Raw genomic sequence first — 22,701 nt, 5'->3', positions numbered from 1 at the left:
TGGATATTTTTGGGTTGTGGAATGAATCATCTGAGTTTCCATTATTCCTTATGGGGACATTCACTTTGATATACAAGTACTTTGGATTACAAGCATGTTTCCAGAACACCTTATGCTCATAAACCAAAATTTTACTGTCGTGAAAACAACTAGTATGGATCATGGCACGGTAGGTTCTTCATGATTGTTACTTGACTTTGAATCTTACCTGGTGACAGATACTTTTGGTTGCCAACCCAGAATCCATTCCCTTCTTCCTTTCTGTAGAACTCCAGCTGTCCTGATAGAGGCAGAATATTTTAGGTACTTCTTTTCCACCTTCCTTAATAGCAAAGAGACAGGCACTTAATCCTACACTGGATTAAACTATTCCTGGGGGGAAACTATGGAGGTACTTCTAGGTTTTTCATCTTGATAAAAGAGAGATAAATGACAAAGAAAAACACATTCTTTGTCTTTCCATATTAGGTTTGGATACATGAGGACATGATGCTTGGTGCCATGGCAGCCATTTGTGACAATGAAGAGATGGTTGAGATAAAGACAGGGAAGCTAACCCAAAGCCTAGACATCATTGATTCACTGATCCAGGCTGAGAAAAACTATTCTTGGCATGTTTTGATGTGATCAAAATGAACTTGAACTCCTTTATTTAATCTACCTTTGGTGGGGTATTTTGTTACATGCAGTCAAAAAGCATAAAAACTGATAAAACTCAGACACCCTCTATAGATAAAAGGTATTATTATCAACTCTTTATTTTTAATTTTTTAATGTTTATTTATCTTTGAGAGAGAGAGAGAGAGAGCGAGCAGGGGAGGGACAGAGAGAGAGGGAGACACAGAATTTGAAGCAGGCTCCAGGTTCCAAGCTGTCAGGACAGAGCCTGATGTGGGGCTCAAACCCAGTAACCACGAGATCATGACCTGGGCCGAAGTCAGACACTTAACCAACTGAGCCACTCAGGTGCCCCTATAATCAACTCTTTCTTCTTAACCTGGTAAATTGATCCTTCTCATCCACAAACATGCAGAAAATGGCCAATCTTAGTAGGGCAATGTAATTGATACTAGAAGGGTGAATAGGTATAAAATATGCATTTTGTCTTGGGAACCTTTTAATTTACTTGGAGAGATAGTGTATGTACACAAAAAAGAGAAACAATAAAACTTAGCATGTTCTAAATGCTAAATTAGTAGTGCAAACAATCAGTGCTATAGGAATTTCAAAAACTCTCAAGGTTACTACTGATGATCAAGGAAAACTCTATGGAAGCCTTGGGTTTGAGCTTGTTTTTAAGGAGGGTTTAAAGAGAATGTTTTTCAATGGTAAATAAAGGAAAAGTCTGGGAAAGACGGCTAGATCAATGACACACAGGAAGGAAGACTTGAGGTGACAAGACCATTTGCCAGACTTGAGTTTTAATCTAACGTGGAGGGAACAGGGACAGGTAGTAAGAAGTAAGTTGAGGATTTAAATGCTAGGTTAGTGAGTTGGGGTAGGTCGCATAGGCAATATGGCTTTGACAGAGAAGCATAAGTTGCTTCATGCTTAAGATTAATTTTGTCATACTCTACAGGCTATGTTGGAAAGAAGAGCATCTGCAGGTTAGAGAAATAAGCTGCTGAGCTGAGTGTCTAAGTAAGTGTGGTTGGAGTGAAAGAGTAAAGAAGGCATGTCTAGGAGGTGCTCCTGCCTTGATGGGTGACATAATGGCAGAAACAAAGATTCGGACTTGGCTGACAGGGGAGCAACTGCCATGGTGGAAATATGAGGCACTGGTGGAAGCTGAAGAATAAACATCTCTTGGGGTACATGTGCTTCCTTTCACCACTACGTCTGTCGTCGTGTGCAGCTCACCTTCCTCTATACAGAGGAGAACAAAATGAAGATAATTTTGAAACAGGACCTACTGGAAAAAAATCTTTATTTGTAATTTAAGATTCCATTTTGGCTTTTACATTTTCTTTGCCTGACATCATGAGAATTCTGTCTATCCTACAAAATAATTATCAAGTCATGTTTTGAAATCTTTCATCATCTCCATTTACTCCTGCTTGAAATTTTATCTGTTCTCTATGCCAGAGTATCAGCACAACCAACCTAGAGCTCCCATTTGAGTTGAACAAAGTGTCTCTTTCTACTTTTCCTTCTCTATTTTGCTTTATGTTGACTATCTGGAAAGATTATCTTCCAGGGGAGGAGTTAAGAAATTATGTAACATTTACGCAGAAGTTTTCTTTTTGGTAACTGAGTCTGACATTGAGAAACAACCAAATAGCAAATCTTGGTTTTGTTAATTTGTTTTTATTATCTTCATTAAAGCTACACTGGGCACAGGTGCAAACATGGAAACCTCCCAAGGAGCATCTGGGCTATGAAATAAAACCTACTTACTAACAACTTTATACCTTTCCAATATGTCATGTTTTGACATTCAGCTAGATCACTCTCAAAAAGACCAAAATACCAGCAAGATCTGTTACTCTACTAAAAATATAAGTTCTTAGTATAATAGGTAGATATACAGCAAAGGGGAAGGAGTAAATTTTACCCAAGATTTCCAAATCTCAATTCCAATATAGCTTAACCATCTATAATATCCCAGGCATTGGATGACGTAGCACCCAGCTAATGTCAGATTCATGTCTTGTGAACAGGATCAAAACTAAAATGGCATTGATAAACTGGCCTCGTTTCAGGACACCAAGGCCACTGAGGCCATAAATAGGTCAGCTGATCTCTCAACAGGTGCCTGGTAAAAGAGATGGCTATTGTGACTGAGAGAAGAATTGCTGACACATCCAAAATTATACCCTTGAACTTCTATTCATAATAATTTAGAGAAGAAAACTACTGTGCTAATGTATCACAAGTATGAAACATCTAGACTTAAAATATGCAAAGAATTAGATGGTCACAGGAGATGAACTATCTTGGTTCACAGAAATGACACTATGTCATTTGATTTAGTTTTATTTTTAAAAAAAATTTTTTTTAACGTTTATTTATTTTTGAGACAGAGAGAGACAGAGCATGAATGGGGGAGGGTCAGAGAGAGAGAGGGAGACACAGAATCTGAAACAGGCTCCAGGCTCCGAGCTGTCAGCACAGAGCCCGACGCGGGGCTTGAACTCACAGACCGCGAGATCATGACCTGAGCCGAAGTCGGCCGCTTAACCGACTGGGCCACCCAGGCGCCCCTGATTTAGTTTTAGAAAGTTATGGATCACTGATGTTCATTCACATGTAATAGGAAAGTTCCTCAGTGGATAAAACAGTCAGGTGGATCAAACGACTGGTTTTAAGGATGGAAAATGCATTTTAATACGTGCAATGTGAATTCTCACATTTCTCACATTTTTAAGACTCTCATTTCCTTTAACATAAAATAGTTATTGAAATCCTCAACAAAGGGACATGTCTATATTTATGTTTCTATAAAGAGATCTAAACAAATGTGCATTTTGGAGTTTCTTGTGTCTAGCCTTTGTGGTATCTAACCACCTTTTCAGAGAGGAGGGGCTTTTCTCTGTGGACAGCAGGAACTCATGTATAGGGAGGTTTTCAACACATGATGATGTCAATGATTATGATTCCCGCACAACTTAGAGACTGGTGACTTCAATTTAAACTATTTCTTCTTGCTCACTCTTCAGTGAAAATGGTGAGCATCTGGTTAACCTCTTTCATAAAATAATCCTATGCACATGAGAAGTTACTCAATCATTTTCTCAGCCGTAGAATTTTGAAGTAATTATGAAACCAAGTAAAAATGGATAGATATATCATCATAAGAACTATCATAATTATATTCACTGATCTATTAGACTGTAAAAGAAATGAAAAAAATACCACGTCATCTACCATAGTTTCTTGACAAACCAATACTGCCCCAATCTCAAGAAGAAGTCAACCTTTCCTTCTGTGCATCAATTGAATCCAAGTCAGGATATGATCATATCCTTTTTATCTGCCATTGTCCCCAACTGTATCTCATTAATATGCCATTGGTAAAAGTCACTACTTCTTATTCCGAAATCTTCATGTCAATTATGATGTTGAATAGTTGAATGAGTTTTAAAACAGAAACAAAAATATTTTGTGTTTTCAGAATTGCTTGCTTTTATTTTGGGAAACAAGATTGGGATTGCTTTGGTTCTTATTTTCTTGACTCATTAGAAACTAAAAACTCTCATTTCCCCTTAGAATTCTAACTTGGAACATCTCTACAAACTGTTAAGCCTTGGCATTGGATGTGTGTTTCTGAGGCAATATGGTAACAAAAAGTTTATCTAGATTTATCATAGCTCCATCAGTTTTCTCAGGTGAGCTCCCAGGATATCATGAACAGCAGGTGTGTGTGTGTGTGTGTGTGTGAGTGTGTGTGTGTGTGTGTGTGTGGTGTGCTTAAGGGAACAAACTCATTGGGATTACACAACATTTTAGCTTTTTGGACCCAATCATTATTTGGTATTTGTTGTTAGCACAGTTGTATTTGTTCCTTCATGTAAGGGGACTTTAAGACTGAAGAACACAAAGGGAAGTTTGTGTCTTGTCAGACTTTAGTTTGTGTCTTGGTTCCATGTAAATTATCAATAGATAAGAAGGTTTTAGAACATATCGACATGTAATAGGAACAGAAAGTAACTTTTCCATTAAATGTGAATTCTTTTATAAGGAATTTTTGTAAAACCCTGCTTCCCAAATAACAGCATAATTCAAACAAACTAGTCTATGTGCAGGGATCTTTATTTAACATATTGTATAGAGTAATATCATTCAAAGTACCTATGGGATGAAATATGTTATTTTGAGGCATAAAGCCAGTGGTCAAGAAAAAAAGACTAGAGCAGCCAGATCTGTCCTCTTATTTACATTCATGCAGGTTAATTTGCTTACTGATAAGCAAGAGAATAAAGTGATGAAATAAATTTAATCTCGTTCTCTCACAATCGATGAACATGTCACAAAGCCAAAGGTTGAAGAAAAAGTGGTCTCTTACTTGAGAAACGTAAGAGAATTTTAAAGACAAGCATTTCTCAATTAAAATCATTGCCACATATATGGCAAAAACCCCTGTAGGCTTTTCATACGATGTGACATTTACTTCTAATATTTTTATTTGGCTGTTTTATGCAGGGTTGGTGTATTTGGCAAATAACCATCATTTACATGTATGTGTAAATAACATCATTTACATGTATGTGTGAATTCTACGCCATACCAATTCTGAACCTATACAAAATAACTTTACATTTATGTGGTTCTGTAGCACAAGTAACCAACCGCTAATGCCCCAAACCTTTTAAACAGCGCTAATAAACAAAAAGAATTAAGCTCCAAAAAGTATGCTGCAATCCTTCCCTAACCAAGACTGCTTCCATACTTTCCACCATACTTTTTAGCTCCTCTTAACAGACATGTGCCAACATCTCTTCTAGACAATTTCACCTTCAATACTGCTGAGAATCTGCCCACTAATGACCATAATGAAACATGCTTTGTGTGAGAGCCTGTTCATTTATTTTCATTCCCGTGAGTGCCTTCAGAGACCAGAGTTGCAATCACGGTTACTTACTATTTAATTCCCAGCCAAATTTATGGTCAAATTGAAAAATGGAGGCAGGCAGCCTGATGCAGGATGCTTTTGTCTGAAGTGTCCTCATGGAATCATTATACTTGCATTAATCTTTAATCTGCAATTAAACAATCAGTTCTATGTAAAAGATAGCTGCAAACAGATCTCCTGCATGTGTCCTAGACAATATATCTTAATGGGAGCTGTGGGGGAAGGGTAAGAATAAGGTGCAATTAGGACTAAATTCGTCACGGATCCTGGTTCAGTAGGAGGTTATTTATGAGCTGAAAGTTCCTCGTGAAAAATAATTTCTGCATATTCAGATGTTCGCCAAATAACCTCCCTAGCTTACAGAATTGGGGAACTGCAGGATAACAAAACAGTAATGCAAGTGTAAGGGCCAGGGAAGGAAGCTTGGCCAGACTGATACATGTCTTGGCAGAAATTGCAACCTGCCTTGCATCTTCAGCTTCCCAATTAAGAGGGCTGCTTTCCAGCTTCCACAGATGCTTAATTGGAGATTGAGGTCGCCAGGCAGGCATGGGTACCACAATCATTAACAGGTAGTTTGAGGACATTAGGTGTTCAGACTTGTCAATTTTCCTTCACTATCGGAGCTGTTGACAAGGTGCCACCTTCCTGCAAGAGTGAAACACCTGGATAAGAGGAACCTTTTATAAATAAAACAAACAGAACTCTCAGAATAGACCAGAGCTTTCAATTGTTCTTGGGAGAGAAACAGTCTGAAGGGAAGACAGTGTAGCTGGTCCCACCTGGCAAAAACAAACATTGGAAGAGGACCAAATGGGTGAAGTATTGCTAACTAACAAGGTCCTCTGAGTGGTCCCCTAATTCAGTTTTTATAAGGGATGACACTTAAACGTAGTTCATTTTAGGTCTTATCCAATGACTTAGCGTGAGATACAAAACTCCTGATTTTAATTTCTAATTATGATTCTACCCCTGGTTTGCTAAGCTGACTCTTTAGCAGTGCATATATATACTGTGAAAATGAACTGTTTCAGTCAATTTTGCAAAGAACAGCATCCAGTACGAATTTAAAGTCAACCTAGTAAAGAGAAACAAATTAGAGATTGTGTTGCAGCAACCCTTAAGGGACTGTGTTTTCCAACCACATTTCTACAGGTCATTTTCATGTCAGTGTCTTGTTTCTTTACATACAAGTTATTACAATCATAATGATCAACTAATAGGGGATAATAAACGACTGTTTTCAAGACACTCTGAGGCCTCAAAAGGCTGTCAACCATTAATGGCATTCAGACACGTCCTGTGTGCGTGCAGGGGTGTTGTAGGTACTGAGGAGAATCTTTAGAGGCTTGAGACACAGTTTCCTCAAGGAGCTGAAATTCTCTATGCATGAAAGGAAAGCCTGAAATACCAAGTGGTACACATCAAATGAATGGTACAGACAACATATACCCCTGGAGGCCAAAAGATGAAAACAGAGGGAGAAGAGAGCAAAGGGAATTAAGTAGAAAAGGCTCTGTAAGTATTCTGTTCAAGACTCGAAAGTTCCAGGCTTCTAACATAGCTCAAACATAATAAGCATAGAAGAGGAACCATACTTCTCATGACATTATGTATGAAATAAAAAAAAATCAGTAAAATTTGAACCTCTAATACTGTGCCATCAATCTACCTCTCAGGGTGGTTTAGATTCAGAAGACCACAAGGGGTCAAAACGCATTGCTATTTATAATCAAGAGAGAAGAGTCACTTTCAATATGGGAATGTTCCTATGAGAGTTTCCTATGGTACCGTTTGGAGCTGCAAAGAATTTGTTTCTCCACACCACTTACAGCCTCGCAATCTAGGACTCTAGATAAACATAATTAAAGACACGAAAGTAATAGGCATGTATCGATTTCAACTACTAAACCATTAAGAGAATTCTAAGGTAATATTTTGTTAAACATCTAGTAATTTATTTTACTCTACAGTATCGTAGGTTGCAAGTTTTAGATTCTATTAGGAAAAGGTGGAGCTGAGACCATAATCTCCAGAAGAAAGAAATTGGGCATTTGGTCCTCATGGTTCTGATATTTTCTTTACAGACTCAAGGCCATAGCTATCTTTATTATCTGCATATTTTTTATTCATTATTTCATATTCACTGACCTTCTACTATGCTACTAGGCCCAGTGCCCGGCATTAGGGAGGAGAAACAAATTCACAAACACACTACTGAATACAACAGAAGTACGTTAAATATAAAATGGGCACTCAAGGTATCTATCTCCAGTGGATTACTGGATATTTCTACTCGGATTTTCCAGCCTGGGCACAAAATCTGATACAAAATGTTTCCTGTAATTTGTTTCCTATTTCAGATAGTTGTATCATAATTCTAGCTCACCAGGTGCATTTTTTTAGAATCCTAGGTCACTCCTTCCCACTTAACTTTCATATCCAATTCGTTCTCACATGGGCTTTATCCTTCCTTCAGAATATTTTTTACATTTTTTTCCCTTTTTGTCCTTAGCAATACTGTTCTAACCTAGGCCCCAATCAACTCAGATTAAAATTATGGATGTAATCTTCCATCTAACCTCCCGCTTAAGTATTTAATAATACATCTGCCACTTCGCTTATGTAATTGTCTCGCTCACAACCTTTGGTGTCCCTCTATCCCTTAGTTTTACAACTATTAGCAGAGCAGGTGAGAATACAGACCCTGAATTTGAATCCTGGCTCCACCATTTGTCAACTGTGAGACTTTGAGCAAATTAGGTAACCCCTAGGTACTTCATTTAATGCCAAGAGAAGATGAAAACAACAATAATACAAGTACTTGCCTCACTGGGTTGTGTAGTTTAAATGAGTTAATTTTTATTAAGCACTTACAGCTAAACCTGTTACGCAGTAAATGCTTTAAGAGTGACTAACTGAAAATAATTTTAACATTTAGCCTTTGGTAACATCCTTACCCCTCTTGATCTCAGTGTATCCATAGAACTGACAATCCATTTCTCCAATTCGCCAAAATTGGAGGTCATATGCCAAATACCCGGCACAGAGCAGGTGCTCAGAATGTGGTGCTCATTAGTGGCTGCGACTCGCCCTCAGCTCAACATTGAAGACTTGACCCAAATTCATCTTTCTCTTCTACCTCTATGTGAAATCTTTGTTCCAGCTGGATGATTTCTTATCCCCTGGGCAGATCATGGACCCCTCTGTGCTGTTCTTTTCACTCCACTGTTTCCACAGCCTGAATATCCTTTTACTTTTCCAGTCATCCCAATTCTGACTACCAGTTGCTCCAAACTTCATTCAAAGCTTACCCACTGGAGTTTTCTCCAAACACTCTCATTTCTCAAAGACCCTCTCTCCTTCAAATTACAGCATTAAGTTTTTTGGTTACTTGGAAAGATTTTATTATATAATATTTATAAGCTGACCACTTAGTAGGGTAAATCCTATCAAGGCATCTGCATGGGTCCTGGGGTGGCTCCACTGAGTACAGGAGATAGAGACAAAGGTCAGATGCTGGAGGAGATACAGAGGTTGGGGACTGGGGCACGTCACCAGTGCCTGACCTGGAGGGGGTAAGTCATAACTGCAGTTGTTAGCAGCAGTGCAAGCCTGAATCAGGGTGAAAAAGTCAGAATGTGTGCAGCTTCCATGGGGCCCATCAGCAGAGGTTACTGAAATAATGCAGGAGCACAAGTGTTTTGGAGAGGGGCAGTGAAATTGCAGGGTCCTTTCTGAAAGGGTGGAAGCTTTTTCTTGCCTTGCACCTCTATTGGTTTTATAGGGAAAGCTTTCTAGGGTGGATATCTGGATATGATTTCACTCTGTAAGATTTCCTGAGTGATATCATTTCCATTTACAGGTAAATATATCTTGTTTTCATACTCACGTGCTAAGCCTCATGACTAGGATCATGTATTACTCCTTTTGAATCTTAGTATGTCGTCATCAATGTTTCTGACCCATTATTTAATAAATACTTGGGGTACTCAGTTGGCAATAGTTGAGCCATGTGGAATTGCCAATATGTGACCGTTTTTTGACTCATAAATATGATAACTTCATATGGTTCAACGGAATGTATTTTTAGTAGCATCTAGAATGCATTAATAAAAAAAAACCTGTATTTTAGTTAACATACAAGACTGATTAAAATAACACAACTTTCCCCCCTTACCTCAAGTAAGAATCTTCTAAAATCAAAAAACATTTTGTGGGCACTGGGGTGGCCCCATGAGTTGAGTGTCTGACTCTTGATTTTGGCTCAGGTCATGGTCCCAGAGGTCATGGGATTGAGCCCCACGCAGGGCTAGCCCCGCATGGGGGATAGCACGGATCCTGCTTGGGGTTCCCTCTCTCTCTCTCTGCCCCTCCCTCCCTTGCTTGCTCTCACTCTCTCTCAAATAAAAAATATCAAACATTTTTCAAATAAAGAGAAGTAATGGGTACTATCATTTCAGTCTTTTATATGTAGTAATGAAATAAATACACATCCCATGTGATTATTGATTGTTCAGTGATAGTATGCTTCCTTAGCTACACTGCAAAAATTATTATGTAAAAAATACATTAAAATCAACATGCTGGTTGTTCTGAGAGGCAGTTTTAGTGTGACACAGTGCAAGGTCTCTGGTGTTTAACTTCCTGGGTTCAAGTCCTACTCCACTAGTTAGCAGTGCAATGACTATGGGCAAAGCTATTTAACTGTTCTATTCCTCAATTTCCTCGTCGTTAAGATAGAAGTGATATTACTACTATCTCATATTCTGATGTATCTGTTGGGAAGACCAACTGAGTTAATATGCTTAAAACTCTTAGGGGTGCCTGTGTGGCTTAGTCTGTTGAGCATGCAACTTGGGCTCAGGTCTTCATCTCCTGGTTTGTGAGTTCGAGACCCATATCAGGCTTGCTGTTGTGAGTGCGGAGCCTGCTTTGTATCCTCTGCCTTCCTCTCTCCCTGCCCCTTCCCTGCGTGTGCTCTCTCTTTCAAAAATAAAATAAAATATACAATAAAATAAAATAAACTCTTAGAGTGACACCTGGCTCTTTGTAAAAACTCAATGAATGTTAGCTAATGTTATCTTAGTGTAAATCATGGTTAAAAAAAAAAAAAGAGAGAGAGGTGATGATCCTAGAATACTTCTTTTTAGGATAATTCCAAAGGAAGTGAATTTTAATAGTGCTGAGGAGGTGGGGCACCTGGATGGCTCAGTTGTTTGAGTATCAGATTCTTGATTTTGGCTCAGGTTTTGATCTCGTGATTTGTGAGCTTGAGCCCCACATTGGGCTGTGGCTGACAGCATGGATCCTGCTTAGGATTCTCTCTCTCTCTCTGTTCCTCCCCCATTTGTGCTCTCTCCCTCTCAAAATAAATAAATAAACTTAAAGAAATGAAAATACATTGCTGAGGAGGTTAATTGTGCCCTAGCAAAATAATACATATCCATGAAAGTCTATCTATCGTCTTTTGTCACATTGGTCAACAAATAGCACTGTGTGATATGAAATATTTCAAATAGAATTGGGTCTTTTAAATAAGTATTACAGAATAGCAGCTATTAAATGGATATACTTTTTACTTCTTGAACTGACTTACTGATGATATCATCATTTGTCACCTATCAATTATGCTCAGGTTTATTAGAAATATATATTATTAATTATGCACAAAAGGATCCTAAGTATTAAAATGTATTCTTAAAAAAGCAAATTGACTTCTGTAAAGAAATTTTTATAAAAGCAGCACATTCTATTTTAAATGAAGTATATTCTTGGCATATTTTTAACAATGATTTATGTTTATAATCATCACTCTATAATACTCACAATAATGATTATTAGTATGATGATATAGTTCATCATAAGAGCTAAAACAATTTCAACCTGTATTCATTAATCTATACAACTATCTCTGAGTTTCTGTATAAAAATCATCATAATCACCATCATCAGCATCATCAAAAGGCCTATTTAAATTCATCAAATACTTATTAAATGCCCACTATCTATAAAGCAATGATTCAAAAAACAAACCAATACACAAATCTTCCTCTCTGCCAAAGTTGAAAAAAAATCCTTTCTTTGAAAGCTGAATTCAGCTACCCTAGTATATTTTCAGATGTGGCAACAGAAATAATTCATTCTAGAAATTGAGTTTCACACAAATCACCTGTTAGATGTGACAATAAGTAGCTAAACCAAATAAACCGATATATTTAAATTATATATATTTAAATAACCTTATCAAGAGTGAGAAGAAAAAATACTCTTATTCTTTGGCTATTTGCATATTTTAATATCTGAGTTGTTTAATGCAGTCTGACACATGGTGCATTCTGTCAGTAAGAAAGTTTCTGTCACCACAGCTCTGCACAAGGAGCTTCTTATGGGGAGAGGGGTCGCTGCAAACCACCGCCCTTCCTGAAAACAATACTCAGAGTGCATGATTAATTCCATCAGGAGGGTTGCAAAGTAGGTAACTTACATACTGGTAGAGCTAGATGACTGTATTCTGTGTACATAGTCTTATCTATTTGTGCATTTTCCCAGCTCCTAGGTTTTTTTTTTTTACCTATGGCTAAGATGTCTATCTACCACCACAGAGTCACCCTATCCTCGAGTGGCGCTGTGGCTGGGTGCTGTTAAGCCAGAGAGACTCTATTTCCTGACTCCTCCCCTGTATCTAAGTGTGGTCATGCAGCTTGTTATTACCAACAGACTGAGTAAGAGGCAGAAGCCATATCTACCATTGCTGGTCATGGCTTTTAAGAAATGGGTAGGTTTTCTCTTTTCTCCTATTTTTCCCTCTCTGCGGGCAGGAAGCAAGGAACACTGAATCGGTAGCATCAGCATGGAGTCTGACATGGCATGCGAACTCATGAACTGTGAGATCATGACCTGAGCCTGAACCAAGAGTCAGATACTTAACCCACTGAGCCACCCAGGCGCCCCTGTATGTGATGCATTTAGGCAAAGGTTACATTATATTAAGTGTATTTTAAACTTGTGGGGAGAAAAGACCCAAAAAGTTTAAATTATGTTAATCATAGTTCCCAAACCTCAAAAGGAAGGCACTTAATAATTTATTTAGGAAAGTGTGGCTACTACTGTATATTTGTAGGGGTTAAATGAGAACAAGCAAAGAAAGGAACATTTCAGCAAAGGAAATGGACACTTGAGTCTTTCTGGTGGTTACCTTTCTAGCTAAAGTTCAGTGAAGAATATCTGTCTTCAATGTTAAGTTAGTTCATATTCAACTCAATGTTTTTGGCCTGGTATAAGAGGACAACAATACTCTGGAGTCTTTTAAAGGGAAAACACTCTCTTATTTCTATGGGTGGAAAAGAGTTTCCTTCTAACGCCTGTGTAAGTCCATGAAAAGATTTCCCAAATATCTTCTGATCCAATCACTCTATCCAAGGGAAAGGTACTTAAGTTGGGAGGTCTTTGTAAATATTCACTGACTTATTTTTAGATTCCACATTTCTGGGGATCAGCTGCTCTGGGAATAGTCTCTAAAATTGTCTCTTTCTTCTCTGTAGTCTCATGGTACTTTGCCCATACTTCAATTACAGCATGACTCACGTTAGAGTTGTGAACTCAAAAGAGTTGTAACTCTTTATATGCTTTTCTCCTCCATTAGAGGAGGAATGTTATCTCAATTTTTCCATCAGTAAAATACAATACCTTGTACTTGGCAGGTGTTCACGTGTGTGTAGATTGAATGTTAGATCATCAAAAGTTATAGACAGTATACTCTGCTTAAGTAATTGAAAAGGGAAAAGAACCTTTCAGTCAGAATAGCAACTAATTCACCAACAAAAAAGGGAACGCTTGATGCTTTAGGAATGATTTGTGGAATAAATGATTTTTCACTTTATATTCACTTTTACTTGGCCCCAAAGTGCTGCGCCCCCCTGGGACTTTCTGCATTATCACGTAGGAGCCAGCAGTTATCAGCAGGCAGTAGATCAAAACTGGGGGTGAAGCTGCAGGTCGTGGTTGGCTGAGGGTCACAGTGTAATATTTCCTGGTTTGCGGTAAGATAAGAGTGGACAAGTCAACTTGCAAATCACTACTGTGTTCTGGGCAAATGGCTAAACCACATCATAGTGATAATTATATCCAACTGTTTCCTCTGAAAGAGTTTAGAGTCCCCAAAGTCCCTCACATTCAACCTCATAAACTCAAAACGCCCTTTCCTTTTGCCCTATTGGCTAAGATAGAGATGAAGGGCAGGGCGGTGAAACAGCATTTCTGCAGCATGGAGGCAAGTAGCTCAGCTGTGAGTCATCCCTTAGCACCTCCATATCAAGGACACAGGGGGTGTTAATTTCAACTATAATGGTGTTTGAAAGAAGGTATTACGATTACAAATATTTTCCTCAAACCCAGAAAAGTCATCCAACAGCACCAAAAAAAAAAAAATCCTTTTCTGGGTCAATGTTTTCCACATTATTACAATGTGATAAATTAAAACTTCCCACCCACCAAACTCTCACCCTGTCTACTATTGCCCTTATATGTCATTGAAGGATACACATAATATCTGTGGCTAGGTGTGCCACTCTCCCATCAGGAGCAAAGCTATTTTTCGCTGCAATGCAAATGACTGCATTCATCAAATGAGCTTTGTTAGTTATTCATTGTGTTCCTTATCATTCCTTTTCCAAACCCCAGCGATTCTGCAGCAGCCACAGAGGTGCGTCAACAGCAGCATCAGCCACTGTCAAAGGTATCCTTATCAGGAGAAGCAGGGTGCACTGGGAATGACCTGCCAAGTCGCTGCATCCTCTTGTCTTCCTACTCCTTTGTGCATGGTGGGCTTCTTTGTCCTTATTCTATGATCTGCTTCTCTAAGCATGGTTCATGGTGTGAGACCCACAAACACATCTGGAAAAGCACACTGGAAATATAAAGGATTTGTGAAAACACTGGGCTCTTTTCTTCTTCTTCTTTTTGTATGAAATGGATTACTTGTCCAGCCTTCCCACATGGATAAGCTTAGTTGTTTTCTCTCTCTCTTTTTAAAGAACAAACATAATTATTTAAAGATGCCATGAGACTCAGAGTAGCCTAGTAGGAATGGAGAGAAGGAAAGCCCAAAAGGGATATTGACAAGTTGAGAAAGGGTCATCTAACGTCTCCGACAGAGGCAGGCACAGGGGGCTCTTTTTCATTACATCTAACACAGCTTAACTGAGTTCAACATAGCCTCCTCTATCCTCTAGGGGAAGGTTTTCTTTTTGGACGGGCACTAGAGATTAATCCGTCTGTAATTTCTCCTGCTTTTCTAACTGTCAGGGGATTTGCGTTGGAGATAATGGCGGTATTAATGCCTAACCTAGGTGTAGAAATTGCCTTAATATAACAGGGATCATGAGGAGCACACCAATAATTGCCCCTGAGTGATAGCCCTTAAAGTAAATGGTAATATAGGAGGGCCCACATCCAGCGGTCTTTAATGAAGTTTGGGGCTTTTCTGATGAGATTCTCTACACAATAGGCAGAGAATCAAGGCTGCCTCATGAGTTTTAACCTCTAGCCTGGATTTAATATGGCCTTATTAAAGATCCTGGCCAGGTTCATTCTGGCATGAAATGTAATAAAACAAGGCACAAAATGTGCTGTAATTAAAGCAGTTTGGATAGTATTATCAGATACTTAATTATTAAGGATTTTATCAGACAGTTGTGCCGGACAATGAAACAAACAATACTCTGATAATGAACTGATAATGGCATTGAAACCGAGGCTACTCTTAAAGGAACACTAAAAACATTCACGCGTGTATTTAGTGAAAAGATTGTGGCATTGTAACTTAAGCTATATTTAAGTATCACTCACTGGGTGAGATTCTATAAATTAACAGTTGGCAGGGAATTGAAATTGTCTTAAATAAACATTTCACACATCCTTCTCTCCTTCATCACCCATTCCAGTGAACTAGAGGCAGGGAGACAGACTAGTTAGCACTATAAATGTCCAGACATAAAGCAAGACTATGGCAGTGTAATAAAGATAGGGGAGAACTGGTGTTAAGAGGAGCTGCTCAAACACAAAAAGATAATGATATTATTACCTTGATCTAACTGTAAGCAAATGAGCATATTTTTCAACACAGCTTTCCATTCCTAATTTTGTTCACATAATATCTCTTCATAGCTTTTCTTTGGTTACCAAAGTTTTCAGAAATATGCACATTTTTGTAAGTTTCTTGGTTTAAGAAACAAAGATTTAAGAAAAAAGAAAACTAACTTCAGTTATTAGATGGGTAGTGAGTTAGAAGTGAAATCTCTATGATTGTTTATTAATGTATTTGGATGTCATCATTTAAACATATCGCCTCTTCTGCACTGACCCAATATATGGTCCTTCCTCTCCCTACAACACAGAGAACAAATGATATGAGTAGATACTTAAGGTCACTCTCATGCCTTTAGAGACATAGAAGTATAATTTGAGAATAAGAGAAGTGTCCATTCACACTATCTTAGCAGACAAAAAGTAAAAGAGATACCGTAACATTCATTCATTCATTTAACAATGAAATTCAACCCAAATGGCACTCAACAGGCTCTAGTTATCACATAAGATCTTCATTATTACATGCTGTCTTTACTCTTGCTAATAGCGATGAGTGAATTCATCAGATGAGTGAATTTAAGAGAAAAATATATAAGTTAGTACTGGATTGTTTTTACAAATTAAAAAGAAATGTTTATTATTTTGAGAGAGAGTGAGTGCACATGAGCAGGGGAGGAGCAGAGAGAGAGAGAGAGAGAGAGAGAGAGAGAGAGAGAGAGAATCCCAAGCAGGCTCTGTGCTGTCAGCACAGAGCCTGACGTAGGCCTCAAACTCACAAACCATGAGATCATGACCTGAGCGGAAACCAAGTGTCAGATGCTTAACTGACTAAGCCACCCAGGCACCCCTACAAATTCTTATAAGTAACTGTACAGAAAAATACGTCTTTCATCTCAGAAGAGAAAAAGTAACAATACATACCAAAAAAAAGTTTAAGGAAAAAACCCCACAACAATGACTATATCAGAATGCGTATCAATTGTGCTTATAATTTTCTAAGTATTCTGATCCCAAGTCTAGTGGTGCTTCCCCAGCCACTGTTAAATGAATGACTCCACTGAACAGCATCATGATGGGAATGTTGAGTAGGCAGAGGTGGCCATTCTGTTCACTTGCATCTGAATTCTTCTATTTTATAGAGCTGACCAACATATGAGAGCCACATTCTATGTTTTCTGAAAGCTCGTGCAGTGAAAACCCAGAACTGGGCTACTTCTCTTGGCATTCAGCTGGGTTTCTGAAGAGAGCCAGTTGTATCATCTGTTGAGCATGTTTTGCTCCTCTGTTCCTTCAAGACTATGCTGGCACATGAGTTCTTGACTATTCTAGTTGAACATGGCTGGTGCTGTGGAGTGTAGAGGACAAAGAAGCCACTTCTGGAAGTAATTGAATTCTATTCCCATGGTGTCCTTGGAAATGTAAACCCAACCTTCACAACAGATTCACTGTGGAAGTCATGGAAGCCCTGGCTGTCCCCTGTGCCTTCTCTGGGGTAGTGGAGGTCCCAGGATCCCTTTTATGTTTGGACAGATTGAAGCCTCCTGTTAGATAGAAATGGCTAATCCACATCTTACTAATTCAAGATCTTTAAAAACTGGAAGGAAAGACTATTGTCCTCCATCTTATCAGAGATGTGTCTCAGTCCAGGTGCTTTCTGAAGACCAATTCAACAGGAGTAGGAAACAAAAACTTGTTTTAATGCCAAAAGAGTGTAAGTAACTGACAATTTCTGTTTAAAATTAAATATATAACAGTGTACCCTACTATGTGATTAATCAAGGGAGTCACGTGTGGGATATAAATGTGATGATCACCATATAATATTCTCATCCCATGGTTCTATACATCTGTTACATATATTGTGTCCTCCAAGGTGCTGTGGGTTCTTGTTTTTTAAAGATCTTGTGGTTTGTATCTACGATAAATAAGACATTGTACTAGACACTGTGTGAAGACAAAAATTCAAGACATAACGCCTTTCAAAGAGATTACAGGATAAGGATGAGCCACCCCCCATCCCCCACCTCCAGTCTGAATAACTCTAATATAAGTCAAGAGTGTGAAGAATTTCATTATCAACTAGGAGTAGTGTGGATTCTGAGAAAGTTTAGTTGAGGAAGTCGGAAAAGGCTTCAGGGCTGAGGAGACATACCTGAGGTGGAAAAATGTCTTTGGTAGAGACCATGGCATGGGCAACATGCAAAATAAAGTCAGAAGTCAGTTGCCCAATTTGGCATTTGTATATTTGAGAGAAGTGGGAAACATGGCTTAAGGTGAAGGTGGGTTTGATCAAAGCACTGAATCTTAAAACACTTGCTAATCATACCTGTTTTTGTAATTTTACAGACAATTGATATCTAATAAATATTTTTGATCATGGAATGACAGCTATTCTTAAAATTTTTTTTTCAACGTTTATTTATTTTTGGGACAGAGAGAGACAGAGCATGAAGGGGGAGGGGCAGAGAGAGAGAGGGAGACACAGAATCGGAAACAGGCTCCAGGCTCTGAGCCATCAGCCCAGAGCCCGACGCGGGGCTCGAACTCACGGACCGCGAGATCGTGACCTGGCTGAATTCAGACGCTCAACTGACTGCACCACCCAGGCGCCCCAGACAGTTAGCTATTCTTTAGGAATAATGCATTTGGCAGTAGGGTGGCAAGGAACCATGGGCTCTGCCTATTAACTAGAAGTGATCTCAAGGTACATGACCTCATCTTGGCTGTGAGGAAACTGGGATGTGCCCAAGATATGGCAGTAGACTGACTCCAAATCCTTTTATACTCCGCCAATTGCACTTGCTAATATCACTGTTGAATTACTGTATTTCTTGTATTTTCTTAAAAGACTATTTTCTTTTAAAAAATGACAGAATTACTAACACATAATTGTATTCATCAATGTTTTTGTGACATATTCCATCTATTGCAAAAATTTTCATTGATTTTTTTTTACTTGATTTGGCAAAGTTGGACAATATATCTGCTTTTTTTTCTTTCTTTCTTTCTTTCTTTTTTACAGATTGGCTAGGAAAAATTGGAATCTAGACAGGGGTCATTATACGCATATCCTTAAATAGACTAGGAATTAATCTGAAGGAATGACTAAGTGATGACCAATTTTTTACGTGGATAGTTTCATTTGTTTTACTCAGGTAGAGAGATTAGCAACATCTTGTGACTAATGATCAATGACTTCTAAACCATGTCAATACCTTTTTAGAGTTAAAGCATAATGAAAACTTAATGAAGTCTTCCTGGTACATTAACTTTCTATGAGGAATATACATAAGAAATGCATGCTCAGCAGTTGAGAGGCTCCATGTGAGTTTTATAGGTATTCCTGACTTAATTTAGTTCCACAAACACTGAATATCTATTTTGTTAAAAGCCCTGTATTAAGCAACTCTGTGGGATAGAAAAATGATACATGAAGTGGATATTTCCCTCAAGGACCTTTTGGAATAGAAGTTAATTTACTTGTATTTAATCCCAAATAGATGTGAAAACCAAGTTTAGAAGGCTACCTCAACTGCGGGTTAGCAGAAAAGATGCACATGGCATAGGCATATAAGACTGAATGCAATCAATGCTATTATCAAAGGCTAACCTTTGGAAGCACAATATGAGGTTAATGTTGGATGTCAACATGAATGACATTTTACTCAACATCTGCTACATCCAAAGTACTATATCCAAAGTGGGATTTGGGGTGGAGTGAGGAAGTGAAGAAAATATCAAAGGGACAGGTCCTGCTCTAGAGGACAAAGATGACATGTACTCAGTTAAAATACTTAGCACCTGTTAAAAGCTCAATAACAGAGGCCGAGACAATATGGATTTTTGAAGGAGAATCCATTATATTCTACTTAGCACTCTGAGAAGACATCATGAAGCAGGTGACATTTAAGTTGGGTCTTGAAGGCGAGACAAGATTTTTAAAGGTAAGGAAATAAGGGAAGGACCATTTAAATCTCATCACCTGTTTTTATATGGGTAAAATCTGGTTAATATATATCTATATGAACTGTTTGGCAGGATAAGCTATTACTCGGAAACAGCGTGTAGAGGTGAGGTTATCAAGAGCCTCCTCTCTTATCTCTTTAGGGAAGTTGTGCCCAGATAGTTCAATGACTGCTTTTGTACTTGTCATTTGCCTGGCTGACATAAACTGTCTTCCTGCAGCCTCAAATGACATAAACTGACTTCCTGCAGCCTTTGGGTCTCTCCAAAGGCCAAGGCTCAGCGAACTGCAGAACGCTGTCCAATGTTACACAGGAGATGTTACACAGTTGTGCCTGAGAAGGACAGTCACAGAAGGAGTAGAGTCCCCCGTAGAGGAAGGAATTGAGCTGAACAATCTGAAGCTCCAGTGAACCCACCAGATCCACTTTGCTGTTCCTCAGGCCAGCAACATGGAGGTGTCTACTAATAACAGACAGGCACATCTCCATGAACCCATGCATCTAGGTTATATGTGCATTTTACAGCAAGGCATAACTCTACTCTTGTCTTTCCTTTTTTTTTTTTTTAATTTTTAACATGTATTTATTTTTGAGAGAGAGAGAGAGAAACAGACAGAGCACGAGCAGGGGGTGGCAGAGAGAGACGGAGACAGAATCTGAAGCAGCTTCAGGCTCTGAGATGTCAGCACAGAGCCTGATGTGGGGCTCGGACCCACGAACCATGGGATCATGACCTGAGCCGAAGTTGAACATTTAACTGACTGAGCCACCCAGACGCTCCTACACTTGTTTTGCCTACTCAAGAAAGCACAGCAGAATACAAGGGAGCAACAGTACAGTTACAGAATCCCTCTCTCCCTTCCTGTTCCCCACCCCCACCCCACCACACATTTATACAAGTATTAGTAACAAGTTACTTCAAAATACTACACAATTTCTAAGACACATTTGGATATTTAAAAAATGTATTCAAGTACACTTTAAGAAGACTAGTGCAGACAACTTGTTTCAATTATTTTTCTCTAAATAAAATCCGGGTGAATTAATTTGTGAATAATTCACCTTCTCCAGATGGCTTTGGTCAAACTGAACAAGAAGAAAGTTTTGTTTAGGAAATGCCTCTCTGTTAAGCTTTATTTCCAGCATATTAAAATTTATGCATTAGAAACTTTGAAACCAATTAAATATGTTTATTTTCACTCACTGAAAACTTACAACTTTTTATTTATGCATTTATTTTTAAGTTTTTAATGTTTTTATTTATTTTTGAGAGAGAGAGAGAGAGAGAGAGAGAGAGAGAGAGAGAGAGAGAGAGACACTGAGTGCGAGCAGGGGAGGGATAGAGAGAAGAGGGAGACACAGAATCTGAAGCAGGCTCCAGGTTCTGAGCTGTCAGTACGGAGCCCGACATGGGGCTCAAACCCATGAACTGCGAGATCATGACCTGAGCCAAAGTTGGACGCTAAACTGACTGAGCCACCCAGGTGCCTCAGAACTTTTAAAGACTATATATTTAACATGTAACATTATAAAAAGTAGTGAGTGTCTACTTTTATCTAGTCCTAATACCTACCTAAATATTTAGAAAGAAGCATACTTATTCAATTGAAGAATAAACTCTTTGTCAAAGCTACAACCAATATATAAATTAAAAGGCGACAGTAAAAACATGCGCTAGGCAGGTTATGTTTATGATATCCTGACAGAAAAATGTATAAATAGGGAAAATCCACCAGTCATTCACAAGAGCCTAATGAAGCAGAACTAAGATCTCACACATATTATCTATCAGGTTGGGAATGTATGCAATTTCTCAGTTTCATGCAAAATAGCATTGTTCAAGTCACATCTCTTGGAACAAAGGTCATTTTTCCCCCTTCAGTCAAAACAGTGAAACTGCAATTGTCCCAGAAGTTTTCATTTTTCTGAAGCTAATGTTAATTTAATGGCTATTCGTTTTCTACACCCCTGAATGTAGGTAACGCTGAGCTGTTCTATCTACAGAATCAATCTGGTCCCTGCATTATGGCATGTGAAGTACACTTAATTGATGTTTATTGCAATGCAAAATGATTTATAGTGCCTAATAAGCATTCACAATTTACAGCCTTATTGTTCATAAGAGCTTCTGAAATAACAGAATCTTGGGGTATATAAGTCTGCTTAAACATTGCATCTCTTTGGCTCTGGAAACTGATTTAGCTATAGACAGGATGAATAATCCACCACCAGCTAAATGCCTGTGTACTTAAGTCTGGTAATGGCTAATTGAAAGGTTGTGGTATGTAGGAAGGCTTAAATATGGCCAGATTTTAGACAAAGGCATGCTTCCAATTTCTGAATGTTCTTTTAAATTTCTGCAAGCTGCATTATGGCGTTGGCCAAAAGAGGCATATGGAGTTTCAACTACTCTCTAAGCTGCACATTTTTAAGTTGCCCATGAAAACACATTTTAACATTTGTTACATCAGCCCGGATCATATGCCAGGTGTCAAGCCTCTCCTCTATACCTTCTCAAGTTGTTTTGAAATGTTGGTATAAAAAAGCAGGTTAACAAAGCTCCAATATATACCAAAAAAAAAAAAAGAAATAAATACAAACAAATTGCCTTACTTAAACGTGGACTATGCTGACATGATTTTGGGCAATCAGATATTCAGCACCTTCAAATCAGTGAGCTAAGCTGCCAATCTTTGTCTGAATTTTTGACACCCAGTGTTCTACAAACCCTTAAACCTCAGTCACTGTGCCCAATTCTTCCTTATTCCTCAACACTTGCTCTTCTGTGTCCTGTATTTCCAATCTTAGTGCCATTGCCCTCTCCACAGTCGTTTCCATCAGAAACTTCTCCGTCTCCTTTCTCTCCCTAATTTCCTCCATTGGAATCAGTTACCAAATCATGACACTCTGGCCTGACTCCCTCTCATAGCCACCCGTTCCAAGGCAGTCCTCTCCCCTATTCTCAGTTCTCTTGATTTTTCTATTACCTTCTGGTGTCCTACTCATTGCCCCCCATAGGAGCCTCAGGGGCCACCTGAACACCAGCTCAGTCCACTCTCCTCAACATCCCAGACT

At 38.6% G+C, this 22,701-nt stretch overlaps 1 protein-coding gene across 2 annotated transcripts in view; it reads right to left on the bottom strand.

Moving 5' to 3' along the window:
• PDZRN4 (PDZ domain containing ring finger 4) overlaps window positions 1–22,701 on the bottom strand; it is a 371,623-nt gene that overhangs the window by 95,177 nt on the left and 253,745 nt on the right. The gene's annotated exons all lie outside the window — the stretch shown is intronic.

The sequence above is a fragment of the Felis catus genome, chromosome B4 (assembly GCF_018350175.1).
Source record: "Felis catus isolate Fca126 chromosome B4, F.catus_Fca126_mat1.0, whole genome shotgun sequence".
Classification (NCBI taxonomy): Eukaryota; Metazoa; Chordata; class Mammalia; order Carnivora; family Felidae; genus Felis; species Felis catus.
The sequence above is the reverse complement of the archived record's forward strand: the minus strand, read 5'-3'. Positions and strand labels throughout refer to the sequence as shown.